This window comes from Mytilus trossulus, chromosome 9, assembly GCF_036588685.1.
Source record: "Mytilus trossulus isolate FHL-02 chromosome 9, PNRI_Mtr1.1.1.hap1, whole genome shotgun sequence".
NCBI classification, from domain to species: Eukaryota; Metazoa; Mollusca; class Bivalvia; order Mytilida; family Mytilidae; genus Mytilus; species Mytilus trossulus.
In genome coordinates this window covers 67,509,941-67,521,415 of record NC_086381.1, presented here as the reverse complement: position 1 = coordinate 67,521,415, position 11,475 = coordinate 67,509,941, and positions in this window count along the sequence as shown.

The following is an 11,475-nucleotide window of genomic DNA, read 5'->3' as shown; positions in this document are numbered from 1 at the left end:
GTGTGCGCCTATTTTCACATATCTTATTAGTATATTTATTTAGTCTAAGTTTGCAAATGAATCATGCTCTCTTAAAGGTTCATGAGGGTACTAAAGTTGTATGAGGTTATGAAGGTCAATATTTGTACTGAGAGAACATATACTTTATGCTTGTTATCAACATACTCAACTTATGAGATCAATGATAACCACACTTAACATATTTGCACATAAACTAGGCTATCTGTTGACCGTTATTAGATATCTTTGTTAAATATGACTATAGATATGTATTATTTGTCGTCACCATGACCCCCCCCCCCCCTCCATTTCTGCTGGCTTATTGCAAAGACTAAACCATTCATTTTGAGGCAAACTTCATCTTGCTTAGTATTTGATTTCTTGTTATATTACATACACGTTGTTTCATTTAGCTGCGAAACCGTAGCTCTAAAGTCCTTATTATAATATGTGATTTTTTGGCTTTCAAAATATTTCCTATATCAAAACGTTCTGAATTGCGACCCAGGTTCAGGTCGCACTTATTTCCCCAAAAAAACATATCGTCCATGCATAGCTTGTCAATATATAATTTTCTATGATATTACGTACCTAATTATGTTTCAATATTCATTTATATGACAAAATCATATTTCGTTTTGTGTATATTTCCGCCTTTTTTGTACTGCCATTTTGACACTGCATTATTCTCTTGTCAAAGTCATGTGACTTATAAAATATTTAAGAGTAGATAACTCTAACCGGACAACACATATCACATGAAAGGGGGAGGTGATCAAGCTATTTATAAAGAGGAGGATGTGCTTCAAATTTTAATGAACTGCTCGAAGCTATCAACAGCTAGCTTATCCGACCTGAAATAAAATGACCTGATTGAAATAGAAAAACAATCTAAAAATTTCTGTCACCAAATGGTGTGAGTACACAGTTATCGTCCTTTGATTTTCATTGTCCACGAATATAGTCCTTAGTGTGGACAGTGTGTTACTTGTCAATTTTTGTTATACCCCTTCCAAATTTATTTCTCCATGTTTTATGCCTCATATAGCAAGTTAGGGGGTGAAAGGACACTGTAAACAAAATTGGGTCATAAATATTTATGTAAAGTAGTGATAAGGTCCAGCTGAAAAAGGTTAAAAATTACCACTTCGGAAGCTGTCAAAAGATTTCAAGACCCCCTTAACATAAAATTGTCCATATTTTGAGTTAGAGCTGATGAAGTTTTCTATAATTTTGATATAATTTGTCCCAAAAGTAGTACAACACACTTTTAAAAATATTATTGAGAAAGCGCAGGTGGGATTTGTTTAATTTTCATTTATTGTCTAAAAGAAATGCACTACAAAATAACTGTGTACTCGGACCAAATGCGTAAAAAACGCACCGAAATGCAAACACGATGATACATTAAGTAGAAGTAAAACTCCAGAAACACCCAAGTACTGCTCTTCAAAACCCTTAACAATGTGGATTTACATTTAAACAACAATATTGTTATTGTATCCAGCTATACAAACTAACATAATTCATATTTACAAACAAAAAACGGACTAAGCGGTCTGCATGAAATGCAAAGCTAACTGGCTCTCAATACGACTACATTAACGAGTAGCTGCTCACATCTAATTATATGTTTAGACCTTGAAAGGAGATTACCTTCAGATCTATCGCTACATTTTGTTTTTTAACGTTTTTTTAATGGTGCTTTCTTTCACGTCCGCAATTTTGAGTAAAATTTCGAAGCTAAAAATAGAACAAAAATCTTTATATAGATGCATGTATAACTAGTGAAGAGTATGGTTTTAATCTCCTAATAAAATAATAGTTGATCCTTAAAATAATTTTCTTATAACTGAATTAAAAATAAAATGTGTTCACTGGCAGTTGCATCACAAATATAAAATAAAATTATTCTCAATAATATTTCACTCATAAAAACTGGTTGAGAACATATGATATCAATCATGCCGATATCATACTACTGCTATATATTTAGTAAAATAAAATATGTACACACACTTTCAGTTCCTAAAGTAGAATACACATCCCGTGAGTAGTCAGTATTTCAATAAGACAGCAACCAGCAAACAACACCAGGCCACACAAAAAGGAAAACGAACCGAAATCTGACAATAAGCATTTGTTTCAGATTGACTTCGACGACCTGGGTTTTTTGGATGGGGGTTATCTCTAGTAGGCATATTGCACCAATTTATGTAGATCTGGTTTATGTCATATCTCAACCTCCGTTAGATAACTTATAGCTCTAAAATGCTACGAGAAAAATAAGTGGCAACGAGCAAGAACGTAAAACATATCATTATACATTTCAAATAATGTTACACAATCTACAAACCAAATATATCACTGAAGACACCAAATATATATATATATATATATATATCCCCTTTCAATATAAATTTTAAAGCAATCACTCACACATAAGGGATAATAGTTATAATCTCACAGCATATTTTCAAATATTACCTTTCAATCAAAGTAAAGTGGTCAGGGGCGTAGTCAACCATTTCTAAAAGTGGAGTTCACGAACCAGGATAAAAAGGGACTTTCCCCACTATATGTCCCCATTCGAACTGTATTTATAGTAAAAGTAAAAGAAATAGGGGTTACGTATGTTAAAAGAAGGGATGGGATGAACACTTGCATAGGGCATTGATTAGAGCGGGGATGCAAATAGGGTCATTTGAGAGCCACCATCACTGGACATTTTAGCGCTGCAATATTATCCTCACCTGGATTTTCAAATAGACATTTTGACGAATTTTTCTGTGTTATAACAGAGAAATTTGACCTGTTATATATATAGTAGTAATGGTAGTGTAGTCCTGGGTTGATCTCTTCGAACCAACCAATCTGAATAAGCGCAAAACGTACAGCCAATGATTGAATAGCTCAACATCCTTCGAAATATAATCCGTACCGAAGTACAGAAATGTATGTGGCAGACCTAAAGATGACGGCATTAGCAGCATTTGCAAGCCTATGTAAGGAAAAAGTCATGAATCCCACCCTTCAGTTTGAAAATCTAGAGGGAAAACACACGAATCGGTAACAGTAGGAATTTGCGAGGAACTGATATGAAAATAATGCCATTGCAGTGTCTTGATTTTATGACTTCGTATTTTTGTTACAATAAAAAAGACGTGATATGATTGCCAATGCGATATACAAGAGACCAAATGATACGGATATAAGCTCATTTTTATTTTCGCTTAAATGTCCCTAATATAGGCGGCACTGAAATTTCTATACTTTGAGCTGAAGGCCCAATTTCACGGTCAACGGAACATAGTGGGGCATTCGTGTACTATGGACGCATTCTTGTTTGTTGTCTACATTGCAGCAGCATATTGACGGAAGACGTTCTGTCGTTAAAAAGTAACAGAACAAGCTATTACATGTTCCGCTGCTTAAGTTACCGTTTTTTCAAAACGTGGCCAAATCTTATATCGGAACGGAGACATAATGCAAACAGATGACCTGCATGTTAGTCTAATAGAGTTTATAAATGATAACCTGACAACTGTATATTACATGCGCATCATGCAAAGCTTTTTTGGTTCGAGAGTAATATAGCATATAAACGTGTGTGTGGGGGGTCTGGTAAGATTGTCATTCTCCTATCAGAACATTTTTTGATTTTTTGGGGATAACCCACACTAAATATAAAGACAAAAAGTAAAGCTCCATTAAATCTTATATTGAGTCAAGAAATTAGGTTGATTTCTATTTTGATGTTATTATTATTTTCGCGTTCATGTATTTACAAAGTATGTTCTGCTGAATTAGAAATTGTTTTGAACATGTATATTGATAATGAACATATCGTTTATTTAACAACTTATAATTTTATTTAAAATACGTGTCCGTAAAAGAATTGTGGTTTGCCGAATATAGAATATAGAATAATGGGCAAAAACTGCAGAACAAAAGGCAAACAAATTTAAATAACTGAGAAAGAATACTGGTAATACAAAATAAAAATTAATAAATGAAGAACCTTCTATCCAGACGCTTTTGATAAAAAAAAAAAAAACTATCAATACAAGCACATAATTATCTTGCAAATAGAACGTTGGAAATTAGAACAAATTCAGTGATCATATTTTTGTTATTACATCATCTAATTTGTTAAACATAGAGGATCAAAATATAAATTTTTTTTGACACTTTTACCACGTGTTAGATTGTGGTTTGTCATTACGTCGTCTGATCTTTTTATTACCGAACGTGACTGTTTTGCTGAGTGTGAATTAGTATTGCTTTAAGACATGGAACGGAACTTATCCATCCCAAATTAATTTGTTGGGTTTTGATGTTGTGTTTGTTGTTGTCATCGGAGTTTTTCAAATGCTTTAACGTTTGTAGTAGTAAAAGTAAAACGTATTTTTTTCTGTTGTATTATTGTGTTGTATTGGAAGATAACTTCTCATCCAGTTCATTTCGTAGATTTAATTTTGGATCAATGATATTTTCACTATATATTTGTTTTGCAGTTTGATCTGAAGAAACAACCACAAAGCTAGATAATACAGTCAATTATCTAATTACTACTTCAATTAGTTATTAATTAGTATTATAATTTTCACTGTTGTTAATATAAGTTAAGTATATGAGTCATATAAATCTAATCTTGAATTTCATCCAAATTCTCTTAATTTTTTGAACACGTTTTAGAAATTTATATGTGACGTCACTTTAGGCGTTGCGTTGACTATGGCTTAGAGGGCTGTGATTTTGTAATGTATTCGTTTTTTATTTTATAGCTAGTCACCACTTCAGTGTAATCATGTATATCTATTATATAGTCATTTCATAAAATTTACTGTTTGCAAAACTATGTATTATTCTTGATAATAATGATGTTTTTGTCCAAGGCGGATTACCCTGGCCTCCTAACATTTTGAAATTTTTTGTCTTCGGCGATCTTCAACTTGGTAGTTGTTATAGCATTCAAACTTTTTACATCTGAGCATATTTTTATTGGACGTAGCGCGCATCTGGTGTATACAAATATTTTTGAACCTGTTACCTTTAAATGGCTATTATACGTTCGTTTCTCTGTCCTATATTTTCTCCCATTAATCTGTTTATTTATTGTAACCCTATCGTGTAATGTTGTCATTTTGATGTAATAATTAACACTGCAATTAAAGGGGCAGGTTTGGCATGCCACAAATTCAGGTTCAACCAACCATTTTTTTTTTAAATGCCCTATTCCAAGTCCGGAAAATGGCCATTGATACATTATAGTTCGTTTCTGTGTGTGTTACGTTTCGGTGTTGTGTTTCTGTTGTGTCGTAGTTCTTTTATATTTGATACGTTTTCCTCAGTTTTAGTTTGTAACCCGGATTTGTTTTTTCTCTATCGATTTATGAATTTTGAACAGCGGTATACTGCTGTTGCCTTTATTCATGTCATTTAAACAGCAAACCGAAAATTGTAGAAGAAACATAAGAATTTTCCCTATATATTCAATATAATTTAGTACCCTCTTGGAATTTTTTTAAAATGACTTTCCTCGAAAACAAATTCGGCGACTTATACTTTTTTTAACATTTTCTGATGTATCTTTCAATATCTAATTGAGTTCTAAATTTTGAATAAATCTATTGACTAAATCATTTACTGATCCTCGACCTTAAGTGAATTCCAATATTCTTAAGTGCCATTCAATAGACGGCTGATAAAAAGAAGGAAAAACCATTTATATACAATATATATCCCAACTCATTCTGTCTCTCACAAAAATTTTGATGTACCTTCAATTGTATCACTGTCATTTCTTCTCCTTTAGTGATACAGCATCTGAATATCCCGTGTTCCTGAGTTTGTGCGCGCTGGTCCTTTTTTTATCAGTTTGAGTCATCTTGAAGCCTGACACAAAACGTCGTGTTGTTTATCTATATTTATATATAGAAGGAATAGCATCTCACGCTGTTAAGATGATGTATTCAATCTTTAAATTTAGTATTAGCATTAGTTGAGTTAAACGAAAAAACCTAAAAGGTTTTTAAACAAATTATTAAATAAATCTGCAATTCAATATCAAGTTTAAAAAACCTGCATTACTTCTTACCGCTTAATTTCATGAAGTTAGTTAGATGATTTTTTAATTTGAAGTTACTAACATGTTTTTCATATTATTTGATTTTTTTCATTAACAACCAAATTTATTGTTCTTGAAAGCATATTGTGCAGTATAATCTATCGTAAGAAATAAATTGCAAAAATTTGATAGTATGACTAAACTTTATCATGTTCTGTAAACATGAGAACTAAGCTTACTCCATGCGTGCATGGACGAAGGCAAGTAACTAAGTCTGTTGTGTAACTCAAAACAAGCATGGACTAAGTTAATGTTAGTTACTTTCGTCCATGCATGCATTGACTAAGTCTGTTGTGTTAGTCCATGGAAGCATGGGTTTGTTTTTCGTAAACTGTTTTGTTATAATTTACAGCCGATGGATCTCTTTGTTGAAGGACGTACGATTGCCTATGAATATTTACATCTACTTTGTTTGAACTTTGGTGGATAATTTTCAAATTCGAAACCATATCAGATCTGGTAATTGATAACATACGTCATGAATTGTAATCAAAACTTTAAAAGTTGTAATTCTTTAGAATGCACAAAAAACAAGGTAAGTGACATACTAAGCTCATTACTGCCCTTAGCTTTGTAATTGCTTATAACGTTATTATAAATAATATACTATTATAAATACATACTTTCAAAAAAGTATGTAACTATATATTTTTAGGTATAGCTCAGCCCGAGCAGCTGAAGTTATGTTCTAAACCTTGCTATGGTTCTAAAGCATGTTGTGCAAGAAGAGGCTTCACTTCTTTCAATTCTTGGAGATGTGTAAAAAATAAATGTTATTGTGATTATGGAGGATGTCGTACCAAGGGTAATGAGAAGTAAAAGAAAAAGAACCCACCAACAATAAGTAACGCTTGATTCAAACTCATTGTAAGATGTAAACCTTACCAATAAATACAGAGTATTATATACATTGATGGAATTTTGAGTTTGTTTCTTTTTTCTTTGTATAGTAGTACATTTTGGAACCTTTACTGTTTACCAATAGACGAGAAGTATAGTAGGAATTTGTGGTATTTTAAGCTGTTTCTGTTTTTGTTTTGAATATATAAAAAAGAAGATGTGGTATAATTGCCAATGATTCAGCTATACACAAAAAACCAAAATGACACAAACATTAACAACTATAGTTCACCGTACCGTCTTCAACAATGAGCAAAGCCCATACCGCATAGTCAGCTATAAAAGGCTCGCTAAGACAATGTAAAACAATTCAAACGAGAAAACAAACGGCCTTATTTATGTGAAAAAATGAAAAATAAAAAAAATACCTTTTTTGTTTAAAATGTAGTTTTTTTGAAGACGTGTCTTTTTTTAGGATTATTAGTTTTTGACAACAAAATCAAATCACATCAGGTTGCCAGTTTCATTTATTAATATGATTGTAATGATGTAACGATATATCTAGGAGTCAGTGCATTGAAACACTCAAAACGTTTGCTTTCATGGTTGACTGATAAAATCAATGTACAGTCTATATATCATGAATGTGACCTACCGAATTAGACTATTTACCGGATTTTTTATCACATAAGGAACACGACGGGTGCCACATGTTAAGCAGGTTCTGCTTACCCTTCCGGAGCACCTGAGATCACCCCTAGTTTTTTGTGGGTTCGTGTTGTTTATTCTCTAGTTTTCTATGTTGTGTCATGTGTACTATTGTTTGTCTGTTTGTCTTTTTCATTTTTAGCCATGGCGTTGTCAGTTTGTTTTTGATTTATGAGTTTGACTGTCCCTTTGGTATCTTTCCACCCTTTTCTATAGAAAAAGCGAATAAAAAAAAAGTTTCTTCTACAAAAAAGCGATATGGTTTAATATTAATTTTAAATATGCAGAGGAAAAGGTTATTTTCGGCAACGAAAAAGTAAGAAAATACGAGATAAAACATGTTGTTCAAATATTAACAACAAATAATGTACATTCAGAAGTTACTTAAAAGTAAAGGTTTATGTTTGTGTAAAATTTGTACATAAATTGCAATAAGTTCTTATAAGAATGCGAAACTTTTGAAATATGATAGCAGTATTTTTGTGATGTCAATATAAGGTTTTTATGGCGCAGTAATAAGATGAAAAATTGGACGACAGAAAGATTGCGTGTTCTCACCTCACTGCCGGTGGTGAAAAAAAAAATCCTATAATAAATGTAACTTAATTACCTTTGATAACTATTAACTTACTTATCTTTCAATTTCAATTGAGACAACTAAAATGCATGATTAAGTTAATTAGAAATTTTAGTTCATATCTTCTCTTTTTTCAATTTACTCCTCTCTCTGCTTTTGTTATATTCCTTACCAAGGTACTAAGCCATACCAGATTATCATTGAGTTTTCACTATCAATTCTTTCTAAAAGGACTCATTCTGTAAACAGTTTTGACTAACACATCTTTTGCATAAACTTTGGCATTTTATTTGACCTCGACAAAAAAATCTTCAAAAATCCGGGGTTTTTTTGGTGTGCAATGCATTGATATTTTTACCCATCTGGCAGGTTTTAAATCTTTCTGTATAATGTTTTCACCTAGTACGTTCCCAAAAGTCTTTATGCATTACTTTTACACTACAACTACTAGTATGTTCTGTTTTGTCACTCAATGTTTGCACAACCACTTTTCCGCTTGAATTGTATATTTCACCACTTTAATTCAGCAAGTCACGTAACTTTCTCGGATATATCACATGACCAACGAAAGAATTATTTTCCTTAATTGAAATTGTCTTGAAATTTTGATCAATTATCTGTCAGATGAGTCTGAATTGGCCTTTGAATTAGCTTGTTATTAAAATGTACAATTAGACAGCCTTTATTTGGGTAGAAAAAGTAAATTCCTTGAACATGTTGAACGTAAAAGGGTTAATACAATTTGTGTGTTATCTTATTACACAATTCATGAAAATTATACAGCAGACGTTTGTCGTGTTAAATGTCACCCTCTTTTAAGACAATTTATACTGATAAATCTTCCTTTCTTCCTAAAATTGTAAATTTTCGTCTGAAATTGCCCACAATGTAACTCGTTCATATGAGAAAATATCGCTATTTCATATAAGAAATGTTGTTTTTTTTCAATTCGCTTCTTCAATAGACTGAGTTATATGAAATACAAATTATTAGGTATACACTTACACAAACATTCGTTATTCGTTATGTTAAACACATTTAATGGATAGGCAAATATAGAATAAGGCAGGAAACAAATTGTAATACATGTAATACTAACAACACCTTTTACACCTTTTACACCTTTTACACCTTTTACACCACAGTTGCTGATTTGACAAACGATAGATATGCAATTGAAAATTATCAAAATCAATAATTGTGAATAAAAAGACTACATGTATACACTAGAAGTAAAATATGTGTATTCAGAAGAAAAATGTTCGCACCTCATTGTGTCCACCTCGGTTTGTTGTAAAAAAAAAACTCTGATAAGTCGAAGTAATCGATACTTATTCTAACACGGATGATTTGACTTCTTAAAATTTACTCATTTAACGAATGAGAAACAACTGTCATATTTCCGACTTGGTACATGTACATGCATTTCCTTATGTCGAAATTAATGGATTAAACCTTGCCTTAAAGCTAACTAAGTTCTAAATTGTTTGACAGTCGCATTGCATTCCATTATTTTGATAATGTGTAAGCAAAACAACTAGACATAACATTTAAGAAATAGAAAATATATACCGCAATAACCATTGTGATTTTACTTCATTTTATTCATTCAAATCGAAAATAATCACCCCCTTCAAAAAAATCAACAAAAAACCAAACAGGAACGTGCTGAATCTTAAATATTTCATCTGGCCTTTTTCGTTTTTTAAAAATCATATTAGGATTATCAAACATTGGAAAACATATTTTATATAACGAACTTACAACTAAGGTACAAATGTAGGTATTATTGAGTTAACGTTTAATAAGATATTGATGAAATGTGTGCACTAACCACTTGACCAGGACTTACCTGTTATGGAACTGTCGTTATGAAACAAGACATTAAATGTTGACGTTCATCATAAAACATATTTTGACGACACGTATAAAACTCCCCGGCAGTTCTAGTTCCGATCCACATTCGTGTCCGCATACTACTGTACATTGTTGGAGTAAAGGAAAATAGTTCCGCAACTGATCAAACGATCACTGTACGAACTTTGGACATGTATATGTCTAAACTAACTAACAATGTGTGTTTGCGGTCTTAAATCCGTCGTCTGATCTGTAATTGTATCGGTAATGTTTCATTACTAATTTCGACATTGCAAATTTAAAAACAAAGGTACCTGGATTATAATTGAATACGATAGACAATCGCAAAAGCGACATTCCTAATTTTGATATTGTAAATATTTATCAAAGGTACCAGTATTATAATATGATACGCCAGACGCGAGTTAATGTGTCATTTCTAATTTTGACATTGTAGTGTTACATTCCTAATTTGACATTGTAAATATTTATCAAAGGTACCAGGGTTATAATTTCATACGCCAGACGAGCGCTTATGTTGCATTCCTTATTTTAAAATTGTAAATATTTATCAAAGGTACCAGAATTGTAATTCAATACGCCAGACGCGCGTTAATGTTACTTTTCTTATTTTGACATAGTAAATATTTATCTAATACCAGAATTATCGTGTAATACGCCAGACGCGCGTTAATGTTTTATTTCTAAATTTAACATTGTAAATTGTTATCAAAGGTACCAGGATTATAATATGATACGCCAGACGTGCGTTAATGTTTCATTTCTAATTTTAACATTGTGAATATTGATCAAAGGTACCAGGATTATAATTTGATACGTCAGATACGCGTTAATGTTGCATTCTTATTTTGACATTGTAAATTGTTTTCAAAGGTACCAGGATTATAGTTTAATACGCCAGACGCGCGTTAATGTTACATTCCTAATTTTGACACTGTAAATAGTCATCACAGGTGCTAGGATTATGATTTAATACCACAGACGCGTGTTCCGTCTACATAAGACTCATCAGTTACGTTCAGATCAAAATAGGTATAAAGCCAAACAAGTACAAATTTGAAGAGAATCATAAAACTGATTTTTGATTCCCTTAACAAAAGATTTATGCACAACCTACCTACAAACCGCCTAGTTCCTTTGTGAGTTCATGTTGTTCTTCCAGTTTTATTGCTATCTTTCTTTGTATCATGATCATAGATGTTTGAGATTTGAATTTGATGAATTTCCGTTGCCTTGATTTAAACTCCATGAACATGATGAAACAAATTCAGAAAAAACTGTTGAAAAAATTGGGAAACTAATATGATGGATACTAAAGTCTAATTGAAAATTTCATTGAAAC